This window comes from Antechinus flavipes, chromosome 4 (assembly GCF_016432865.1).
Source record: "Antechinus flavipes isolate AdamAnt ecotype Samford, QLD, Australia chromosome 4, AdamAnt_v2, whole genome shotgun sequence".
Lineage (NCBI taxonomy): Eukaryota > Metazoa > Chordata > Mammalia > Dasyuromorphia > Dasyuridae > Antechinus > Antechinus flavipes.
In genome coordinates this window covers 373670966-373696436 of record NC_067401.1, presented here as the reverse complement: position 1 = coordinate 373696436, position 25471 = coordinate 373670966, and the positions used below count along the sequence as shown (strand labels likewise).

Here is a 25471-nt window from a genome sequence, read left to right as displayed (position 1 = left end):
AAAAGCGTTCCCCAAAGAATTAATTAATTACCTCCTGTTTTAAAAGGCAAGGATATTTGCCTAACACTTGACATTACCTAGTTATTTTAATCTGGATTTTTATTAATACAGCCAGTGGCGTCACATATGGGTTCAAAGCAGAAGCACATTGTTTTGCCTTCTAACTATTTATGAAATTTCAGCTTTTAGTAGAGGGAACAGGTGGCAAGTAAAAAAATTATGTTTTGATTTTTTTTTTTTGCCCTTTAACACTATAGTATAAGTAATTATTCTGTTTTTTTTTGGGGGGGAGGGGGCAGTGTAAATGAATATGGAAAAAAATTTAAATTCAGCTAGTAACTATTTATTCTTGAGATGTTTTCTTAAAATAGCCAAAGGATACTCTAATAGTTTCTAATCTTGTGTGGTGGCTTTTTTCCTTATTTACCTTATTGGGAATAAAAAGTTTGGGGGCTTTTCTAATAGGTATAACATTTTAAATAAGATATATATTTTTCAATGATGGATTAATCTTGCAATGAGATTTCTTGTGATAACCAATGTAAGATTTTTGATAGGGGTAATAAACTATTAATATTGTTTATTATGAAGTGTAACACAGGATAACTACAGATGGAGGAAAGACCTCCATATGCAGTATTAATAGTAAATTCAGAAGGGGCTCCATGGTCTCTTAGGTATTAAGAGAGTTAATTGCGTGTGTGAATTGGATAACTAATTCACCTTTGTTCAGACATTATAGACAGCTTTTATCTGAGAATACCAGTGCATTACAGTCATTATTGAATTAGAGGTCATGTCATCTGATAGCAAAATACAGCCACCTCTGGTGTGGAACAAAATAACTTGCATAATGGTAATCCATAATAATTTAGAACAAGGTCACCAAGATGAATGTAATTATAGTCAATCTTCCATTACCTATTTGTGGATTATTCACTTTGTGGATTATCTGTGGAAAATACATACAAACATATATACACACACATATATACATGCACATATATTTATGCATCTGTGTATATATGTGTGTATATGGATATATGTATTTTACCTAATACATTTTGTTTTTTTATATTCGTTTATTTGTAATATATTTCCTTACCCTCTTAAACCCTTTCTTGTAACTAAATAAAATAGGCAAAATCTGACTAATACTGTTACTCTATCTGATTGTACATGCAACTTTGTGGATCTGCATGCCACCAGGGAAATGTGTTCTGTCATTTTTTTCCTTTGAACAAAGATTGGCTATTAAAATTAATCTGAGTTTGGTTAACATTTTATTGCTATTTTAATTTATATCATTAAAGTTATTGTGTATATTGTTCTATGGGCTCTAATTTCTTTGCCATGCTTCAGTTCATACAAATCTTTCTAAGTTTCTCTGAATTCCCTATATACATTATTGCATGTGGTGCAATAATATAGTATTACAGTTGTTCAGTCCTCAATTGATGGGCTTTCATGTAGTTTGAAGTTTTTTGCTATCTGTGGCAAGTATCTACTCCTGGTTTCTTTTGGACACCCTCATAATCTACTCTGCCTCCATCCCACCCCCATCCCAGCTTTTCTCCCATTATTGAATAACTTTTAAAACTTCCATTTTATGGAAGGGCCCAGGTTGGCCTGCCTTAATTATCTTTTGGTCCTGATTTTCTCTAGCTCTAAAAATCCATGTTATCTTTCTCCATTAGAATGGAACATTTTAAATTGTGTTTTTCTCTCTGCTTGTTTTTATTTAGAACACTGTTCCTTCCCCATTTTGTGCCTCCCTCCCTCCCAGTAAACTCAGAGAGTTTACTGATTTCAAGAAATACAAGTTGATTTTTATTAATTTATATATAGAAACAATTAGAAAAACACATAATGTATCTGGTACCCAAATAGAAATGAATTTGAGATTAATATTATTTTTGATTATCTTTATCATTTTTTTCCATTCATGAAAATTAAAAAAAAAATTAATTCTGATGTGCTCAAGTTTGGAAATTGGACTATGCTTTGTTTCTCTCAGCATTCCCTATACTCTTTCATCCCTGGGTTCATTGCTCACCCTGTTTCACCTGCCTAAAATACCTTCTTATAGTGCTTCACCTGTTGAATTCTTATATCTTTTAAAATTTCCTTTTTATTATTATGAAGTTGACAAATGTCAGTAAATACTATTTTAAAGAGAAAAAAGAGAACTGCATATTAAATCATATCTTTATTTCTTCCATGAAACCTTTTCTGATCCTACTAATTGTTAATGATCTTTCTCTTTGGATCTCACCTAATACTTTGTTTCTCATCACCCTGTCTATTATTGTGTTATGAAATATCTTATGTTATCTGTATCTACTTTTGTGCATTATCTTCTCACGAGAATATAAATTCTATAAGGGAAAACTAGCTAAACATTGTGTCTTTCTCACCTCACCTTTCCTTACCTTACCTTACCTTACATAGGCCCTTGTATACATAAGGTACTTAATAACTTACTCATCTTGATAATAACAACTCATCTTTAAATAGTGTTTTAAGGCTTACAAAATCAGTTTCTTGTAGTACTTTTGTCACCTTGGTAGTATCCATGTCTGAATTGTAAATCTCTGAAGTATCTCGTATCTATTCATTTATATTCAAAGATTCAAAGATGTATCATGTAATGATATCATGTTGGTGAAAAGATTAATATAACAATAGCTAGCATTTATATAGCATGTCTAAGATTTGCAAAACATTTTACAAATATCTTCTCATTTTATTCTCAAAACAACTCTTAAGAGTTAGGTGCTATTATTAATCCCCATGTTAGAAATGAGGAAACATCTTATGTGACTTGTCCAGATCACACAATTAAGTTTCTGAGACCATATTTGAGCTCAGATCTTTCTGATTCCAAGTCCATTGCTCTAACCATTTTACAACCTATAGGATTTATATTTTAAGATAATCTTTTATTAGCATTATTTTACTTACATCAAGTACTCTCGTTTCAATATTTTATTCTGAACTTGAACACAAAAAAGCCACTTTCATATAAACAGCAGAACCCAAAAAGATTTTATGTGAAACTATGAATCTCTTATTTTGAAATTCTCTTCTTTGAATATTTGGAAATGTTTCAATTGCACTTCTCTTTTTTGGCTTTCCTATCACTGTTTACCCCTGCCTTCCAGCAGTTCTCATCCCTTCTCTAAACACACACACACACACACACACACACACACACACACACACGCACCTTGGTCTGCCCCCTTCCCATCCCAAGGCAGAAAAAGCATTGTAATACATGAGTATAATTTAATTAAGCAAAATGTATACAAAAATGTATGTCTCATTCTGCTCGAGCCCCATTACTTCTCTGTTATGAACTGAATGACCTGCTTCATCCTAGATCCTCTAGAGACATTGTTGGTCATTGCAATGATCAGAGTTTCTTACATATTTCAAAATTACATATTTTTAAATTACTTAAAATTGTTTCTCAAATATAATTATATAAATTGTCTGTTAATTTTACCTTATCACATTCTGCATCAGTTTGTGTTACCTAAGATTTTTTGAAATAATCTTGTCATTTTTTACAATGTAATAAAATTCTATTAAAATCATATACCACATTTGTAAGGCTTTTTCTAATAGATAAATATCCTCTTAAATAAATTCTATTTTTCTCCCTTCTCCTTCTAAGGTATTCTACCACAATGTAGGGAGGCATCTATTATATTTTTTAAAGTTCTTTGAGTATTTTTTATAATAACAGCTTTTTATTTTTCCAAATACATTCAGAAATAGTTTTCAGCATTCACCCAAAGCAAAACCTTATGTTTCAAAATTTTCTCCCTCCTTTACCCCACTCCCCTTCCTTCCCTAGACAGCAAATAATCCAGTATAGGTTAAACATGTGCAATTCTTCTAAACATATTTTCACATCTATCATGCTGCATGAGAAAAATCAGCTCAAAAGGGGAAAAAAAGAGAAATTTTTAAAAATCAAGTAAGCAAACAACAACAACAAAGGTGAAAATACTATGTTGTGATCCATAAGCTTTTTCTGGATGCAGGTGGCTCTTTCTATCACAAGTCTCTTGGAAATTCAACAAATCACCTCATTGAAAAGAGTCAAATTCATCACAGTTGATCATCACATAATCTTGCTGTGTATGATGTTCTTGCTGTGTACACTTCACTTAGTATCAGTTCATGTAAGTCTTTCTAGGCTTTTCTTAAATCAGGCTGCTTATTATTTTTTAAGAACAATAATATTCTGTTCACATACTATAACTCATTCAGCAATTCTCCAATTGATGGGGCATCCCCTCAGTTTCCAGTTTCTTGCCACTACAAAAAAGGGCTGCTACAAACATTTTTGCACATGTGGATCCTTTTCCCTCTTTTATAATCTCTTTGGGATACAAGCCTAGTAGAGACATTACTAGATCAAAGGGTATGCACAGTTTGATAGCCCTTTGGGCATAGTTCCAAATTGAGAGCCATTCATTTTTGCTGCCTTAGGACAAATAGTCTTGGCAAGCTCTCTGTATCTCTTGCCCATTTCTTCTACTAGTAGGTTGTAATCTTTTTGGATTATTCCTATGTGATAGTTTTACTGATTACTTCTTTTTCTATTGCCTGTATCTTCTGGCTGTTTTAAAAAATATATATATATTTTGGGGTAGAAGAAAACATTTTACAGTTTATTATTGAGTTTCTTCATCATCATTTGATATGGTGAGAATTTTAGGTTTTTTCTGAGTAGATATTTGGGGTCTGGGTTTTTTGCCTGCTATTCAGGCATTTGTCTTATCTAGCCATATATTATGCTTAAAAATGTATATTATTTCTCTTTTGAGAATTTACATTTATTCATAGTTGTCTCATGTTTAGGTTCAAAGAATCACAGAATTTAAGACATGTAAGAGCCCTCAAAGATCACTTCATACAATCCATACTTGAAGAATCCCTTCTACAGAATCTTTTAACTGGGGTTACCTAGCTATTACTTGAGGACCTAGTCCATCCTGAATAACCAATTCCACATTTGAATATATTTAACTGCTAAGAAACATTTCTATCAAATTAAGTTTGCCTCTTTTACCTTTAACCCATTGTGTTCCATTATGCCTTTTGCAATCAAACAGAACATATCTATCTTTCTTCCACTTGAAACCCATTCAAATTCTTTAAGACAGTTTTCATAGCAACCCTGAATCTTCTCTTTTCAAGGCTAAATACCCTAAGTTTTTGAAGTATTCTTTCTGTGGCTTCTTGTCTCCAGGCTTCTCATTATCCTGCTTTTCTGTATTCTAGCTTGCCTTTCCTAAATATGATATTAGAAATGACCTGACCAGAGCAACGTACAGCTGAACTATTTTGTTCCTTGTTCTGAATAATGTGCCATTTTTAATGCACACTGAAATGTTATTATACAATTTGCTCATAGATCATTCATGTAGAGTTGTAAGAGGATATCTAGTTCAACCCTGTCATTTTAAAGATGAGGAATTGAAGCCCAGAGAGGTTTTGACTTATCACAAAGGTAAAAAAGCAATGTAGTTGGCATTTGAATACTGGCCTCGGGCTCTAAATCATATGTGTTAATCACCTATGTTGAGTTTGTAATCCACAAAATCTTCCACTTGGTCGTCATGCCAATTGTACAATAACAATGCTTCCTTTGTCTTGTGGTTGTGAATTTGATTTTTGACTTTATATTTATTATGTTAAATTTTCTCATAATTTATTTGACACATCATTCTGGTCTGTGGAATCTTCCTGGATCTGAGTTTTGTCATCTGCCATGTTAGTCATCTCCTCAAAGTTTTGTATCATCTGCAGATTAAAAACACACCACATTTTATTGATGCCTATTCTCTATGTCACAATCATAAGCTTTTGTCCAAATCTTTCCTTTTGAAAAGGAAAACAGTGCTAGAAATATGACGATTAAACTTAATCTTACATAGAATATTCTGTCCTATATCTTACATGAAATATGTAATATGTCATATATTATGCCATAAAGGTGAAGGTAAGTTTCATTATTAGTTTTTGGTTCTGCGTACTTTATTGAATCAGTTTATATAAATCTTCCTATGTTTTTCTGAATTATTCATATAAGTGATTTCTTACTGTGAAAGTCATATACATAGTTTTTTCACATTCCCTAATCAATCAGCATCCACTTCATTTTAAATTCTTTGTTGTCACAAAGTGTGCTGTTATAAATATTTGGCAATATTTCAGTTCTTTGTTCTTGTCATTGACTTCCTTAGGGTGTATATCTATTAGCAGATTATCTGCAGAATTTACATTGGCACTTCTAGATTCTCCCTTTGCCACCATTGCTTTTCAGTTCCTTAGTTTACTCATTTCCCATGATCTTTTCCTTCCATCTACTTTTATGTTCATAAATTTTGAAGTTCCCTCATTTTTTCACAGTCTTTCCTTTTTTATTCTTTCCTTTGCTTTGTAACTCCTAAGCATGTTCTTCATCATCCATTCCCTCTACCCTTTAGTTCTTTTCCAGGCTATTGCTCTTTCAGTGGCTGCCCCTTCTTCTTTGTCTTATCTTAGCTCCTTGATGAGCCTGTTTAACTATACACTTATCTTCTGTATTTTCTTCCTTATCTTTTTATTCCTTTGCTGACCATTCCTTGCCAAGGACCCTCTTAAATCACTTTCCTCATCAGCTGCCTTTGTTCAAGTGCTGCTGGAAAAAACCATCAACTATGCTGCTTGGCTCTGCTAAAAATTTATGTTACATAATTTCAATTGGACCTTCCCTAATTGATTCACTATCCCACTTACCATATTTGCTTTTCCAAATGTTTTTATTGCTCCTCAGATCTTATATAGCACCTCCCCATTCCACCTTTTCAGTTGAGAACTTTGCCTTATAATTTACTGAAAAAATTGAAGCTAACTAGAGCTCCCTTTTCTTTTTGCCTGCTCATCTAGTTTCCTCAGATATTTCCCCCCACTCTGTCTTCTTTGACCTCTTTCTTTCTCATGAAGGGGTGGATCTGCTCTTTGCCAAGAAAAAACATTTTTTGTGCACCTTTGATCTAATTTTAGCCTATCTTCTTCAGCATGTTGCCCCGCTATCATTCCTACCTTTTCACTGATTTTCATTCTTTCCCTGATTACTGCCTGCTTATGTGCTGCCTGTAAACATGGCCATATTCTTGGTTGTCACTTGACTTGTCTGTACCCATTAGATGCTGTCTTATGTCTTTGCTCCCCTTTGTTGCTAAACTCTTTGACAAGGCTCTCTACACTCATATCATCACTTTCTCTCCTTTCTCTTTTAAAGTCTCTGCAACTGGCTTCTGATTTTATTCAATGAAACTGATTTTTCCAGAGTTGCCAATGATCTATTAATTGCCAGATGTAATGGGTGTTTTTTTTTTTTTTTTTTTTTGCTCAATCTTCAACTACTCCTCAGTTTCCTTTGCTCTTCATCCAGGTTGTTCCAGCTAGCCATGGTGTCTCTGAAGACTGTTCTGTTCTACGTGTCCTCATCAGTTACCATAGATTCCCTTCTCTCCTCTGGCATGATTACTGCTTGGGTCAGATCCTCCTACTTCACTCCTGGATTGTTTCAATAACCTGTTTGTTTCAAGTCTCTTTGCACACTAGTATGTCCTTATCCCAGTTGCTTAAGTGTTCTTCCCAGGGTGTGAGTCTGATCATGTCCTTCTTCTACTCAAAAAACTCTACTTTCACTTTCCTCCAGAATCAAACTCTGTTTGGCTTTTAAAGCCTATTACAATCTAATTCCTCACTATCTCCCCAGTTCTCTTTCATGAATTCTACCATCCAGGGACACTAGCCTGCTAGCTATTTCCCTGTCTTACGTGGCTTTTTACTTTCTATCCCCCTTGATGAAGGAGAGCATCCCCCAGTGTCCTCTTTTCATCTCTGCCTCCTGGCTTTCTGTAAGTCTCAACACAGATCTTTCTGCAAGAATCTCTTTCTGGACCCCTCAGTGCTAGTGCCTTCCCTTTGAGATTGTCTCCATTTTACCTTATATATATGTTGTTACATAGTTGCTTGCATATTATCTCCATGTGAGAATGTGACTTCCTTGAAGTAGGGACTTTTTTAATCTTTTATCCCTGGTGCTTAGCACAGTGCCTGATATACAGTAAATTCCTAATAAAATTTTATTGACTGACTTATTTTAGTCCCTGGAAAAAATATCAAAATGTCACAAGGCTTCGAAAGGATTTCTGGGGCACTCAATGGAAACCGCTCTCCAAACTGACATTGTCTCATCAATAGCTATTCTTTTAGTCCCATAATTCAACCAATTCCAAATCCATCTACTTGTATTGTTATTGATTTCATAGCTCTCTCATTCATAAGAGCAGCGTGAGAAATTTTGTCAAATGTTTTTTACTATAAAAGTATAATTTGTTTACATCTTCCCCTGGGCTGCAGTTTAGTTACCTTTTCATGAAAAGGTATTGAGGATATTCTGATATGATTTGTTTTTGATGAAACTCTGCTGTCTTTCAGTGATCATTATTTTCTTTTTTAATACTATATGCCATTTCCTTTATAACATATTCTAGAATTCTACCAAGAATAAAAAAATCACTATGCTTTGTAGATTCAACTTGTTTTTTGAAATAATTGGGACAAAATTTTCTCCTTCCAGTCTGGAGTATTTCTCCTATTCTCTACTCTTCCACATCATGAATAGCAACTCAAAAACCACTTCTTCCAGTTCTTTTAGTACTCTAGCATATAGATACTACACTTGATCTTAGCCAAAAGGCCGAGAAGCGATAGTACTCTAGCATATATTTTGTCCAGGCCTGGTGACGTCAAATTCACTGAGGGAAGCAAGGTACTGCTGGTCCATATCCTTTATATCACTTAAATTTTCACTTCCTGTTAATGTTGAACTTCAGTTTCAAGAGATTTCAAAAGCAAAATAGGAATTGAGAGGTTTCATCCTTTTACTATCTTTTGTTATTTCCATTCACTTCATATTACTTTTTCATTTAAAACTATATAAAGTGATATTCTTTCCAGTGAAAATTTTCTCCTTTTATATTAGTATGGTAGTATGAAATAATTGAATCTTAGATTCAGGAATTCTTCCTTGATTTGAATCCTAACTTTGATTCTTATTAGTGCTGTGACCATGAGAAAGATAGTTATCCTTTAGGAACCTCTGATTCATCATCTGTAAAATGTAAATTTTTTTTTTATATTTTTATTTTTTATTTAATGATTACTTTATATTGACAACATTATCCCTTGCACTCATTTCTTTTCCGATTTTTTTTTCCCCTCCCTCCCTCCACCCCCTCCCCTAGATGGCAAGCAGTCCTTTATATGTTGGATATGTTGCAGTATATCCTAGATACAATATATGTTTGCAGAACCGAACAGTTCTCTTGTTGCATAGGGAGAATTGGATTCAGAAGGTATAAATAACCCGGGAAGAAAAACAAAAATGCAGATAGTTCACATTCGTTTCCCAGTGTTCGTTCTTTGGGTGTGCTGCTTTTGTCTGTCATTTATCAATTGAAACTTAGTTAGGTCTCTTTGTCAAAGAAATCCACTTCCATCAAAATATGTCCTCATACAATATCGTTGTCGAAGTGTATAATGATCTCCTGGTTCTGCTCATTTCACTTAGCATCAGTTCATGTAAGTCTCGCCAGTCCTCTCTGTATTCATCCTGCTGGTCATTTCTTACAGAACAATAATATTCCATAACATTCATATACCACAATTTGTAAAATGTAAATTAATAATATTTATACTACCCATCTTACTACACCTTTGTGGCAAGGTAAATTGAGGTACAGGGCTCTGAGCAAAATCAGTTAATTAACACTGATTCATAAACTGTTAACAAAGCAGATTAGACTGGCAATCTCAGTAAAGCCAGTGATCCAAATGAGAAGGAGAGGACACTTTTTATTGACCCAACAAAGAAGAAGTTTTGGGAGACATTATGATTGGTTATACCAAGAAAGGTGGGCTGGCATTCAGGTGAGGCTAATCATGCCACTCTCTGACAATGAAAGAATATTAATTGTTTTATGAGACCCATATGCATCTTGTAATCTTTGCTAGAGGATCAAAACTACCAGTCTAGCCGTCTCCTTGGAAGAGATTAAAAACTCCCTTAATTTCACAAGGACAGACTAGGACAGATGGCTTATCTTTTGGGGACAGTGCCAAGTTAATTTGTGAGGCCCAAAGAAAACAAACAGCTATAGCTATGCTGGAAGTATTCTAGGGGCTACCAGTATAAGAGATAACAATTTTTAAAAAATTATAACTTTATTTTACTTTATTTAATATTTTCCCCATTAAATTCAAAACAAAAAAATTTACATTTACTTTAAAAATTTTTTGAGTTGTAGGTTCTCTCCTTTAGCCTATCCACAATTAAGAAACCACTTTTGAAGTTATGCAAAAATATTTCCATAAAAGTCAAGTTGTGAGGGAAAAAATCATGGATCTCCCACCCTAATGAAAATAAAAACCTTCAAGAAAAATTAAGTTAAAAAAAATAGAAAGAGAGAATGCTTCAGTCTGTATTCAGACACTATCAGTTCCTTCTTTGGGCATGGATAGGATTTTTCATCAAAGTCTTTCAGAGTAGTAGTGGATGGTTGTACTATTGAAAACAGCAAAGCTATTCAATGCTGGTCATCCCAGAACATCACTATTATTTTGTATATAGCACATTTTGTTTCATTTGAGTTCATGGAGGACTTCTAAGTTTGTTTGTTTGTTTTCCCGAGAGAATCCTTCTCATCTACAATAATATTTCATCATAAACACAGACCACAGTTTATTGAGCATTCCCCAATTGATTGCATCCTCTCAATTTTCAATTATTTTGTCCTGAAAAGAAAATTGCTATGAATACTTTTTTGTACATAAGTTATTTTCCTTTCTCCTTCCCCCCAAATCTTTTTGGTATTCATGCCCAAAGTACAGTTGTTAGGTCAAAGGATATGCATGAATTTATAGCCCTTTGGGTACAGATCATATCTTTTGATTATTTGTCAGTTGGGGGATGGCTCTTTTATTTTTTTTATAAATTTAACTCAGTTCCCTTTATGCTTGAGAAATGAGGCCTTATCAGAGAAACTTGCTTTGAAATTCTTTTTACAATTACTATTGCTAATTGAATTTCCCCCATTTATTCTCTTTCATTTTACCCCGTCCCTCCTCAAATGTTTTGCTACTTAGCACTTGCTCCCCAAATATGCCCTCCCTCTTATCATCCTCCCCGCTTCCCATATTCCATTCCCCTACTATTTTCCTGCAGAATAAGATAGATTTCTATACCCCTATTGAGTATATATGTAATTTCCTCTTTGAGACCATTCTCTCGAGAATAAGGTTCAGTCTCTCACCTTCTCTTCCCTCTCTTCCCCCACACTGCAAAAGGTTTTTTTTTTTTTTTTTGTCTTTTCCTTTATAATACATTCTAGAATTTGTTTTTGCCTCTTTTTTTTTTTATGGCAGATAATTTGCACCTTTGTACTTTTCCCTTTTTCTTTCTCGCAGTACATTCCCCTCTCCTTAATTTCATCATTTTTTGAAAAGATATTATCCCTTCATATTCAACTCACACCTGTGCCCTCTGTCTAACTGCTATAATAATAAGAAAGTTCTAATGAGTTATAAGTATCATCCTCCCATGTAGGAATGTAAACAGATAAACCTTATTAAATCCTTTGTGATATCACTTTCCTAATTATATCTTTATTCTCTCTAGAGTCTGTATTTGAAAATCAAATTTTCCATTTAGCTCTGGTCTTTTCATCACAAATGTTTGGAAATTCTTTATTTCATTGAATGACCACCTTTTCCTCTGAAGGATTATATTCAATTTGCTGGGTAGGTGTTTCTTAGATTTATAATTGTAGCTCCATTGCTCTACGGAATGTTGTATTCTAATTCCTTTAATGTAGAAGCTGCTAAATCTTGTGTTATCCTAACTGTGGCTCCACTGTTGTTTCTTTCCGTATGCTTACGGTATTTTCTCTTGACCTGGGAGTTTCAGGATTTGGCTATAATATTCCTGGGAGTTTTCATTTTGGGATCTCTTTCAGAAGGTGATCGGTGCATTATTACAATTTCTATTTTACTTCTAGTTCTAGAGTATCAGGATAGTTTTCCTTAATAATTTCTTGAAAGATGATAGATATCCAGACTCTTTTTTTGATCATGACTTTAAGATAGACCAATAATTTTTAAATTATCTTTCCTGGATCTGTCCAGGTCAGTTGTTTTTCCAATGAGATATTTCACTTTTTTTTTTTTCTATTTTTTCATTTTTTTGGTTTTGCTTTATTGTATCTGATTTCTCATAAAGTCATTAGCCTCCATTTACTCAATTCTATTTTTAACTAAAGCTTTTTATTTTCAAAACATGTGCATAGCATTTAACATTCACCCTTACAAAATCTTGTGTTCCATATTTTTTCCTTTCCTCCCATTTCCTCTCCTAGATGGCAAGTAATCCAATATATGTTAAATATGTGCAATTCCTCTTTACATATTTCCACAATTATCATGCACAAGAAAAGTCAGATCAATCAGGAAAAAAAATGAGAAAGAAAACAAAATGCAAGCAAGCAACAACAAAAAGAGTGAAAATACTATATATTGTGATCCACGTTCAGTCCCACAGTCCTATCTCTGGGTGTAGATGACACTCTCCTTCATAAGATCATTAGAACTGGCCTGAATGACCTCGATATTGAAAAGAGCCACATCCATCAGAACTTGCTGTTATCGTGTAAATGATCTCCTGGTCCTACTCACTTCACTCAGCATCAGTTCATGTAAGTCTTTCCAGGCCTCTCTGATATCATCCTGGTGGTTGTTTTTATAGAACAATAATATCCCATAGATTTATATACCATAACTTGTTCAGCCATTCTCCATTTGATGGGCATCTTCTCACTTTCCAGTTTCTTGCCACTACAAACAGGGCTGCCACAAACATTTTTGTACATGTGACTCCTTTCCCTCCTTTATGATCTCTTTGACATACAGGCCCAGTAGAGACCCTGCTGGATTAAAGGAGATGCACAGTCTCAGTTCTGTTTTTTAAGTAATTATTTTCCTCAGTGAGCTTTTGTACCTCCTTTTGCAATTGGCTGGGTTTGCTTTTTAAGACATACTTCTCCTCCTTAACTTTTTGCACTTCCTTTTTGTATCACCCTCAGTTCTTTTCCTAATTTTTCCTTTTTCCTTTCCCTTTCTTAATTTGCTTTCTTACTTGATTATCAGAATCCCTTTTAAGCTCTTCCATGGCCTGAGCCCAATTATTATTTTTCTTGATGACCTTACATGTAGGAGCTTTGACTTTTTTTTTTTTTTTGGTCATCTTCTAGGTGTGTGTTTTGATTTTCCTTGTTCCCATAATAACTTTTAAATGATAAGAAACTTTTTTTTTTTGTTATTTGGTCATTTCCCTAGCCTTTTAACTCTTTGTTAAAGTAGGGCTCTGTTTCCAGGGTGAAGGGTACATTGTCCCAAGTTTCAGGGTTTTATGCAAATGTTTTCAGAGCTCCTTCTAGGGACCTGACTGGAAGCACTCTTTTTTGCCTTGGACTTGTCCCCCGCATTGTAGCTGTAAGACCTGGTGTGCTAAAACAACAGAATTTTGTTTGGCTGTTGTTCTGGTCCCAGGAATGGGGCTGGGGCTGCCCTGATACAGCCTGCACTGGGACCATACACCAGACTTCCACAGACTCCTACTCCATTGCCACAGACCCTCTCCACTGACCTTCCAAGGCCTCTCTGGTGTTCCTGGATCAAGATGTGCAGAAGCCTCCAGCACAGCTGCTGATTCAGAGGTTCTACCTTACTGACACTGGAGTCTGGGCTGGGACTAGGACTAGGGCTGGGGCTGGGGTTGGGGATAGGGCTGGAGCTGGGGCTGGGGCTGCACTGTCACAGCTTGTGCTGGAATTAAATGCTAGGCTCCCACCTTGGTTGGACAGCCCTTTTCTGCTGACCTTCCAAGCCTTCTTTGGTGTTTCTGAGCTGAGAGTACTGGAAGCTACTAGTACTGCCACTGATTCAGAAGTCTCACTGCGGTCCGATCCGGATCCAGGACTGGGTCTGAGGCTGGGGCCATGCTGGCAGTGCCTGTGCTGGGATTGTGTCCTGGATTCACCCTGGTTTCACAGACTTTTTCTGCTGAACTTCTAGGTCCATTTTGGTGTCTCTGGGCTGAGATGTCTGGAAGGCACAGTTCTGCTGCTGATTCAGATATCAAGCTGGGGCTGGACCCGGGCTGGGTCTGGGACTGCACTAGCATGGCCTGCACCAGACTGCACACTGGATTTCCACCCTGGTGTCATAGATCTTTGTTGCTGATCCTCTAAAGTTGCCTTCAGCTGGAAAATGTTCTGCTCCATCTTTTGGATATTCTGACACTCTAAAATTTCTTTAGAGTCGTTATTTAGAGAAATTTAGAGTGGTTTGGGAGAGAAGCTGGGTGAGTTCCTGCCTTTACTCTTCCATCTTGGCTCCGCACCCCCCTCCCCCCAATTATAACTTTAAATTAACTTAGAAGGACAGTTGAATTCCTGAGTTCAACTCAAGGACATAGAAAGGTGACCTAAACAGATATAGAATCAATTGCAATATGAAATCAATACAACATAATCATTATAGTAGAAATCAATATAGTAGAAACTCAAGGTAATAATAATTTGATCTCATAGGCTTGGTGTGAAGCAGGTATTTTGTAAGTCTCGTAAAGTAGGATATAATTGAGAGTTTTTATTTTACAGACTTTCAAAAATATTAATATAAACAATATATACATAAAAATACAAATAGAAATAAATAAAATAAATATAAATATATAAATAATTTTATATACCCCAGAACTCTAAATTTGGAGAGCAAAACAGGCCCTTCCAAGGAAATATGTCATATCAATCAGAATCAAAACACTAACAGTCTGTTTCAAGGGAAAAGCATTGAGAAATCCTTAAGAGGATACACACATACACATGAATTCAGAAATAAACTCAAGCAATGGAAAACAATTTTGGATTTTTAGGTTACTCACCTTTGTTAGTGGTGAGATGATCATTGTTCCAACAGAAGTGTTGTAATTATATATATATATAATGACTAAAGACCCAATTCCATCTAATAAGTCAAATATTTATTCACTCATTATTTTATAACCAAAACAAAGAATTGTATCCTATGATACAGAAAAAGATAGAAATTTCCAGTTATTTCATCTTAGAGAGGTATTACTTCTTAATCATTTGGTAATGTAAGATTTCATAAAAGAAGGCCATAGAATATAGAGTGGAAGGTCCCTTTAGAAATCATATATATAGTTCAGACTCTTTACTTTAAGAATGAGGAAACCCAAATTTCATAAATACCAAGAAACATTGCCAGGTTTTCAAAAACAGATTTGAAGGACTCACTGTGGTGCAGTAGATTGAATGCTGGGCCAAGAACCAGAAAAACCTGGGGTTGAATCTTGCTTTTGCCATTTTTTAGTCGTGTGACTCTGAGCAGGCCACTTAATACCTCTCAGTCTCAGTTTCATGATCTTTAAGATAAAAGGGTTGGACTACATCCTTTCTTTTAGCATTAAATCTATTTTTAAATTTTACCCTAATGCTCTGTTCATTATTTTATGTTCTGAAGTATTAAAAAAATCATTGATGTTAATTTATAAACCTTTCAGGCAAACACATGCAATTAGCTAGGTAATATTGATTTTCATTGATGTTTATATTTTACTTTAGTATTATAACAACTGTCAGCTTAGATAGTTTGTGGTTTTATGTTTAGGTTTAAAGAATATAAAAATGGTTAGGTTGAAAGAGCATACAAATAAAGATGGCTACCAATAGGCTAAATTGTAGCAAAGAGTTTTTTTTTTTTTGTTTGGTCATTTTTCACTTTTAATATATATAATTCCTGTGTGTTTTTTAGAAAGCTACTCTAGCGTTATGGAAGGTTTATCCTTGATTGCTTCAGTTTTTAGTTAATGAAATTAATTTGAGTTAACAGAAAAATTAAAAACAGAAAAAAAACCCTTCAAAACAAAAAGTTAATTTGTCAGGCTATATTAGAGGTAGTTGAAATTAATGATTTAAGTTTTGTTTTGTATTAAAGTATGAAGGTGCCAACTGTGCAGGTGCTAGAGGATTTTTCCTTTTCCATTTTGCTTTAACAATGAAATCAAGCTGTAGTTCCTGTGCTTATGGAAAAACCCATTTTTAAGTCTTGGATACATTAGGAAATACTTGTTTTTCCCTTGTTTTCAGATGAAGACATCTTCAATATAGTTCCTCCTGGAGACTTCAGATTTATTCCTTTCCTTAAAGCATGTGAAATTTACCATGGCTATTAGGAGAAAAGCACTAGTAGAGAAAAGATAAAGGTGAAGAAAGTCATTTTAGCAATGCAGACCAGCATCTTCTCTGTAACTCAGTTTTCCTTTAAGTACTGGGAAGTTACTTGCTCTGGATAGCTAGGATATCAGGTATAGGATTTGAGGCTTCTTGCCTTCAAGATTCACTGTCTTCAGTTTTCTGCCTCTCTTAGAGGTATTTATTAAAAACTTGAGAAGGTTCTTCCAAGAAACTCTCAATGAAACAAACTCTTCAGAGTGGTACTGTCTTTTCCCCCCTAATCAATTAATTAATTAGTTAATTAATTAATTTTAAGTGGATCGTTATTAAACTCTGATATATGATTTTTCTTTATGTTATTATCAAGGCTGGAAATTTCAGAAATAAATACTTTATGAAATAAATTGAAGGTTTTCCTACGACATAAAGTTTGGATAATAACAGCTATTTTCTTGAGATAACTGAGCATAAATTATTTAGAGTAGTTTTATTGAATTTTCATAGAGCTCAAACTAATTTTATATCACATTACAGATTTTTCATTTGTAGGAAATTACTAAAGGAAAGTTGGTGCTGTTCTGTACTTTCTTGTTTGGGTATGGCAGGATTTGAATCAGAAGGATTTTTTTAATGCTGAGAAAGATAATCACAGGCTTTTTAAAAAGACATCAAATAGTATATTTTTGTAATGAGGTTTCCATGTTTATACATGGAAGAAGTTATCAAATTTGATATGTAAAATTTTGACTTATGTTACATTAATAACAATTATCATAATACCCAACATTTATTTGGTACCTTAAGATTTAAAAACTACTTTACAAATATTCTCATCTGATTCTCACAGCATTACTGGAAAACAGGTAATTTTATCCCTATTTTACAGAAAACACAGCTGAGGCTGGGAGAGGTTTGAGTGAATTTCCAAGAGTCACATAGCTAGTGAATTTTTGAGGCAGGATTTGTGTTCAGGTCTTTCTGACTCCAGGTCTAGCATTCTATTGATTATATCGCCTAGCTGCCTATATTAATTAATATTTATTTGGCAATGCATATAACATCTCAATATTAATTGTAAGCAAACGAGAATCTCATGTTCTTTGACCCACAATGTCATAAGAGAGAATAGGCATACTTCTTGTTCCTTTCAGGTATTCTCCTCCATTTTCACTTAGCTACTTCACCTTCTTTGAGATTTACATCATCATCCTGCCTCCTAATCCAGGTGGCTGTTTTCATTCTTCCCCCCTTTTTGATGAGTTTTGGACCTGGCTCAGAGTCTCCAACCCAATTGCTGTCTTTATACTTAAGGATTTCATCTTATGCATTGTTAATTCCCCAATTAGCCTTTCCTTCTTGGTCATCAAGCTATTTACCTCCTACAGTCTTCATTTTTACTCCATATCAACCACAAATAGTTATTTTGGATCTAGTTGTCACTCATAAGTACTCTATATCCATAGTCCGTGATACTGATATTCCTTTATCTGACCATAAACTCCCTTGACCTCAGCTATTCTTTATCTCCACTGCAGTCTCTCATCACTGTACCTCTTATTGCTTTTTTTGGGCATTACTTCTAATAAGGTCTTATTTTCTTCTGGTCAAAATGTTGACATTTTAGTTAAAAAAGTTCAACTTTTCACTCTACTTAACTCCCTTAATGCCCTACTTCTGTTGATTTCTTTCCAAACCTAAATCCTGGCTGAGTCCTGACATGTTCCTTCTACTTCCCTGTTTATGTATGTTGGAGCACTGTAAGGGTCCGAAGAGGAAGCTCTCACAGTGCAGCAAGGAAGTAAAAGGGCTTTGATGCCTGCTGTGATCTCTGCAGCTAGTAGGGGGACCGCTTCTTGAGGGGCCGCATTGAGAATGCATCATCAAAGGGAGACGTCTCCTCTTATTGGCTGGGCGTGACCTCATAGACCCAATATAAGGAGTGGGGACCAGAAGTAGGAGGAGTGCAGGATGTGATCCTACAATAAAGGCTTGAGCTGTGACCACAGCTGTGTCATTGGGCATGATCACGGGTCAATTTATACCCTCACCATTATGCTGTCCTGCCTTCCTGTCTCTCCACGGGGATGTTGAACCTTCCCTTGTGGGACCTGGCAATCCTGAAAGCGCTGCCCCATGGTGGGCTGCCACTGGTAACCTCCTTCTGAGATTACTGATCGCCAGTTGTACCTAATCCCAGGCCTTGGGACTTCTGCCTCCTCGAGCAGTGGGTCTTCGTTCATCAGAGCACCTGGACACAGGAGCTCGTGCTCTTTTTTGTAGGTGATCACATCCTGCACTCCTCCTAGTTCCTGGTCCCCACCCCTTATGTTGGGTCTGTGAGGTCACACACAGCCAATAAGAGATGGAGACGTCTCCCGTTGATGATACGTTCTCAGTGCCATCAGAGCCTCTGCTCATGAGGCAGTCCCTACAAGTCCTGATCTATTCCACTCCCTTTCTCTTTCTACCCCTTCCCCCCAGGAGTTTATAGCATAAATAAGTTTTGTTTATTCATTTATTTTTTTGGGGGGGGGACATTATATTCTAAATTTTTTTTTTTATTTATAAAAGTTATAGCATAGTTTTTCCCTTATCCTCGTCTTGATCTTTTAGTGGTCTTTCTAGCTATTTTTCTTTTGTGATTTCTTAAAACAATAGCTTCCAAGTTTTTGTTTAATCATGATTTTAATGGTTTTATGATTCTTATGTCCATTGTTCAGTTTTCAAGTTCACTTTTAAAAATAGTAGATCTTACATGATTTTTTTTTTCATTCAGTCTTTTGTCTTTGTTTTAATATTACTTGTTTTCTTGTGGAATCACTGAATTCTATTTATTGCAGTCTGTTTTTCATAGTCTACTTTTTTGGCAGCGTTTTCTAGGTTATTTACTCTCTTAAAATTTTTTTTTTTCCCTGAAGAGCTCTAATTTCCTCTTTAAAATCTTTTGCTTCATTTTTTCTAGCCACTATTATAGTTTTTGTGGTTAAACCATTCTTTTCCCTGAGATTCTACTTTGATTTGTTATGAAGTTAACCTTTTTTATGGGTTAACTTCTTGGGCTTCTTTTAATTCATTGTTTTTATTGCTTACATTCATTGTTGTGTTTTCTTTGCTCCTGTCTCCAGACTATTTCTGAATCGAATTTTATGGGAAGACCAGCCTCTGTTTCCTCCCATGCACTTGGATGATGTGGGCAGGTTTTGTTTGATTTTACCTCTCTTTAGTTTGTATGCTGATGCTAATCTGGTTCCAGTTTGGGTAACCAGGGCTCATGCTTTGCTGCAATCCCCAGTTTCTTCCATTTTTTCCTAGTTGTACAGTGTGAGTATTGGAATGCACTTTTCTCTGTTTTTTTCCTTACCAAATCCCTGGCTAGTAATTGCTTCTGTTTCTTGCTGTGGTCCTGATAATTCCTATTCTCTCATAGAACTACAATGATCTCGGGCCCCGTCAGGGTCTGCCAGAATGGTATGTCCTTATTTTGAGTTGTCAATAGGCAAGTCAGTAAACATTTAATAAATGCTTATTAAGTGCTAGACACTATTACTTGCTGGGGATACAAAGAAAGATGTTAAGAATCTTTTCCTTCAGGAGGTTCACAATCTAATTGAAGAAAATAACATATAATGAAGCTGAAAACAGTAGGAACCTGGAGAGGGTAAGATGAAGAGGGCAGTGATGACATACATCCTGCAGTGAGGTAGGAAATTATCTAAGAAAGTATAAGTTTCAGAGTTGATTTCATCTTTCAGAATGTTGAGTTTTTCAGTGTTCTCAGGCACAAGAACATTTTTTAGAGTTCAAATTGGCTTCTGCATCTCTGTAAGGTTCTGAATGTCTTGTGTAATTCTAGAGAGGATACAAGTGTTTTTTCCCTAATTTTTCCTTTTGTCTTCTTGATATTTGATCTTTTTGGTACCCATCTACATTTTTAAAATCAAATTTTAATTTTTCAATCATTTGAAACATTAATTTTTTCTGTTATTAAGGATAATTACAGTGTGGGAGGGGAACTTTATATCAAATAATCATAGTCAATTAAAACAATCATTTCCAGCTAAATATTAGTCTGTTACCTCTTAGTCAAAAAGTGAATAGCATTCTTCATCATGAGTTTTCTCCAATCTCAATTGATCATTTTAGTGAACAGAGTTCTTAAGTCGTTATAAAATTGTTCATTTTTATAGCATTCATATTAAAGTATAAATTATTCACCTGGTTCTGCTGACTTCACTTGGGGTCAGTTTATATGTCTTCCAAGGTTTTTCTTGAAATTGTCTCTTTCTTCGTTTCACTGGGTCTAAAGGTAGGAACACCCATCTTGCTATTTTCAAATCTGGCCTTAGTCATTTATTATTTGTATGACCCCAGGCAAGTCACTTAACCCTGTTTGCCTCGATTTCTTCATCTGGAAAATGAACTGGAGATGGAAATGGCAAAGGACTCTAGTATCTGCCAAGAAAACCCCAATAGAGCGCATCATGAAGAGTTGGACATGACTGAAACAACTAAACAACAACAAAAGTTCTCTTGCATTCATAAGCCATAATTTGTTTAGTCATTCCTTAATTGATGGGTACCTCCTTATTTTCCATTCTTTACCCTCACAAAAAAAATACTGATCTACATATTATATATAGACATATATTTATATGTATACCTATCTGTCTCTATATATGTGTTATGTATATACATGTGTATATTTATGTATGTGTATATATATGTGTGTATATATGTATATATAAATAGTTCTTTCTCATCTTTGATCACACACACATACCATATGCATAGATATTCTACATAGAATATATATCTCTATATAGATCTTCTATATCTATATCTATTATCTATCTATCTATCTATATCTATATAGATCTTCTCATTCTTCTTAAGTTCTTACAATCCAGCTTCCAACCTTATTTCCAAATGTATCAGTGATCTTTTACTTACTAAATCCATTGCCTTCTCTCAATCATTCTCCTTGATCTCTCTGCAGCCTTTGATACCTTTCCTCTCTAGGATTTTGGGACATCACTTTCTCTTGGTTTTTTCTCCTCTAAAGGGAGGTGTGAGAAATGGGTTGATAGTCAGCAGGGATGATTAGATCAAGTTGGGGGTTTTTGAGGTTAGGTCATATGTACATTACCTTGGTATATCGTGTGAAGAATTCATTTCAACCTAATTTCTGACAGGCTGCTGCCTAGTTTTCCCTAAGCTTTTGTTAAATAATTCTTACTAAAGATGAGTTAAAACCTTTGAGTTTCTAAACACTAATTACTTAGTCCATTTGTTTATAATTTGTTCCATCTGGTGCCCCTTTAGGTATTTGCTGGAGTATATGTAGGAGAACTGGGCTTCTCTATGAATATTCACATCACTATCTGAAATGAAAATTTAGGCAAAGGTCCTTTCTATTTTTGACCTTTCCTTTTTGACTGGCTCCTTCTCTATTATCTTCAAATGTGTATAAATCTCTCCCATCCATAAACTTTCATCCATTAACTTATTCTACCATTTCCTTTAGGATGGTATAGTCAATAGAATTCCTGGAGTCAGGGGTTCAATCCTTTAAACTTTACTTTTAAAACTTTACTTTCTATGTGATGTGGGGCAAATTAATTAACTTCCTTGATTCACGATTTAAAATCAAGGTATTGATTATATGGCTTTAGAGAAACATCCCAGATAATTCTAGCTCTGTGCTCTTGTGATCATTTTATATCTCTCCTCTCTTTCTTACTGAGATTCCTAGAAATAGATATCTACCCTGCTTCCCGTAGTGTTATCACCTCCAACTTACCTCTCAACCCACTGCATTCTGGCTTCCACTGCCACCATTCAGCTTAAGCTGCTTTCTACAAATGTAGTAATCTTTTTTTTTTTTTTTTTTCCAGTACTCATTCTTCTTGATTTTTCTATAGTGTTTCTTCTGGTTACTTTCTTCTCTCTGGGTTTTTAGTTCTTTTCTGTCTATCTTAGAACTCCTTCACAGTTTCATCATCCATCCATCTCTATTCTCCTGTGTATGAGTATACCCTACAGTGCTGTTCGTCTTTCTCTTGTTCTCATTAGCTCCCATCTCTATGCGAATGACTCAGAAAACACACACACACACACACACACACACACACACACACACACATTCTGTATAGAATATATATATCTATATAGATCTTTTCTTTTTAAGCTCTTACTAACTAGTTTCTAACCTTATTTCCAAATGTACCAGTGATCTCTTATTTGCTAAATCCATTGGCCTTTTTTCAAATCTCATTTTCCTTGACTTCACTGAAGCCTTTGATACTTTTCTCTACCTTGAAAATCTTTTCCTCTCTAGGCTTTTGGGACACCACTATCTCTTGTTTCTTTCTCCTCTTACTTATTTGACTGTTACACCTGCTCACAATCTTAGAACAGTGCCTGGCTACTCTCTTACAGAATATTTACTATTATATGTAATCATAATTAATATGTTAATTATATAATTAATATAAAAAAGATAGCACCTATATTAAATATAATTGATATGCCCACATGGATATACATACGTGTGTATGTGTGTGTGTGTATGTGTTTAATATGCAAAGAGAGAGTGTGTCTAACTACCCCTTACACTTCTCCAACTGGATATCATATACATATCTCAATATTAATAGATCCCAAACAGAATCATCTTTCCCCTTAAACTTGCTCCTTTTCCTAATGCCCCATTTCTGTAAAGGATGCACTGTTCCATTCACCTAAACTGAAACTTCACTTTTCCTTATCCCCTAATGTACCAATCTTGTACATTTTACCTATTCATTTCCCCTTGCAGCCTTTCCTTTCTCTGTATTCTGCATTCTGTACTACCCAGCCTAGTTCGTTTATCACTTTTTGCCTAGACTATTGCCATAACTTCCTAATTGATTTCCCTCCCTCTGGCCTCCCCCAAGTCTGGCTTCCACAGTCACCAAGTTTATATTTGTGAAGCACACATATAACCACGTTACACCTTGTAGTGCTTTAGTGCTTTTGAAGCGGGTTGGGGTCCCTTTAAGAAATTGTATTTCCTATTGATCTGTGATTCCTTTCAGATTCCCAGCCCCTCCTGGCTGAGGTATATCCTCCCCAGACAAGTGGTCTTTCCGGGATGCCAGAGCGTTTGATTCAATTACAAATCCCGGTCAAACAGCATTTCTTTGAATTCCAATAGGAGATCTGGGCTGTCCCAACCCCCACTGGGTCTGACTTGCTTGGGCTGCCCCAATGTCCCAGCTTCCACCAAGACACTCAATATAATAGGTCTTTTGCTGATGGACCTTGGTATCTCCCTTTACTGTCAGGATCTTCTGTCCACTGAGAATTGCATTCTCGGTGCAAAACTCCATTTTCTATAGATCTGCCACTATAGAAGTCAGTCTCTTGGTAAACTGATTTCTATCTAACAATAAACTTTCATTTTGCAACTAATATTCGGGAATGAGTAAATTCTTTCACTCCTAAAACCTGTGGCCGATTTAAAGGGGATTCTTAACATTTTCTTATAGCCACTGACCTCTAGACCACCAGGAATCTAGACCACTCAAACAGCAACCTTCTGAAATTGAGCCATGGCCTTTTTTTTTTTGAACATCTTTCCAGGAACAGAAATATATGATAAGAACAGGACAAGTTAGAAAAATTGTGTAGTAAATTTAGATTAAACTTTGACAGTTTTTTTCCCTTGGTAGATTTTAACTATTAGAAGTATTTAACACTTAGTACAATTTTGTAGATAGAACCAAGATACATATTTGCCAAATGCAAGTTTGAAAATTTCTGATGAAACAAATAGATTTAGATTTATATATATAACTTTATAATGTTTAAAAGATACTTTAAAAATCAAGTCCAGTTTATTTCATATATATGTGTATATATGAAAATTCTCATTGAATTTATTAGAAAGACACGTCATAATTATAAAGAGTAAGAAATAGGATTTTTGTTTCTACTTGTAGAAATAAGTCCCTTATATCCATTTGTGATTGAAGTCCATATAATCATTTCTCTCCTTAAGCATTTCTACTTCTGTTTTATTTGTTTTACTTTGTAAGCAAATATGTCCTTAAGATAAGTAGAACTAAGACTAGCTACATTTTATAGGTCATAAATGTTTTAAGTCTCTTTTTTCAGCCTATCTATACAATAAAATAATGATTTTTTTCTTCCCCCCCCTTCCCTTCTTTGCTCTCTCCCTCCCTCCCTCCCTCCCTCCCTCCCTCCCTCCCTCCCTTCCTTCCTTCCTTCCTTCCTTCCTTCCTTCCTTCCTCCTTCCTTCCTTCCTTCCTTCCTTCCTTCCTTCCTTCCTTCCTTCCTTCCTTCCTTCCTTCCTTCCTTCCTTCCTTCTTTCTGCAGTTGGGTTCAATGACTTACCCGGGGTCACACAGCTAGGAAGTGTTAAATGTCTGAGGCCAGATTTGAACTCAGGTCCTCCTGACTCAGGGCTGGTGCTCTATCTACTGCACCAACTAGCTGTCCCTGATTTTATTTTTCATAATATAATTTGACTAGAATGAGGGCAACACAACACTAGTGTGTTAGAGTATATAATTGATATTAGCATGGTATATATGTGGTAAATCATTTTGGAATATGGGTATTTGTAACAGTTATAGTGGGAGGAGTTGTTTAAATGTTATAAGGCACTAGGAAGGCAGTGAACTGAGACTTACTACATTTTATGAATAGTTGAGTTTAAAGCAGTATGTAAAGATCAAAGCTTTATGGTAGATATTGGCAAATGGCAGAAATTAAGAATAGTTTATAGAGAAAAGCAAGTGTATAACTTAAAACTTTTGTAAAATATCAGAGGAAAATAGGTAAAAACCTATGAATATCCTCTTTTAGTTATTAACAAAAATAAAAGAAAAGGTAGAATAATATCTAGGGAAAAATAAAAAAGAAAAAGAATAGCCGTCATATATATATATTCTTTTCCATTCCTTCCTCCCTCCCTTCCTCCTTTCCTTCCTTCCTTTCTCCCTTCTTTCCTCCCTCTTTCCCCTCTTTTCCTTCCCCTCCCTCCTTCTTTCACTTCCTTTTTCCCTCCAATTCTTCCT

At 35.1% G+C, this 25471-nt stretch overlaps 1 protein-coding gene and 1 pseudogene across 2 annotated transcripts in view; one reads left to right on the top strand and one right to left on the bottom strand.

Annotated features, from left to right (window-relative positions):
- RPS6KC1 (ribosomal protein S6 kinase C1) overlaps positions 1–25471 on the top strand; it is a 213771-nt gene that overhangs the window by 143279 nt on the left and 45021 nt on the right. The gene's annotated exons all lie outside the window — the stretch shown is intronic.
- Positions 8690–8785, bottom strand: LOC127563702 (uncharacterized; annotated as a pseudogene).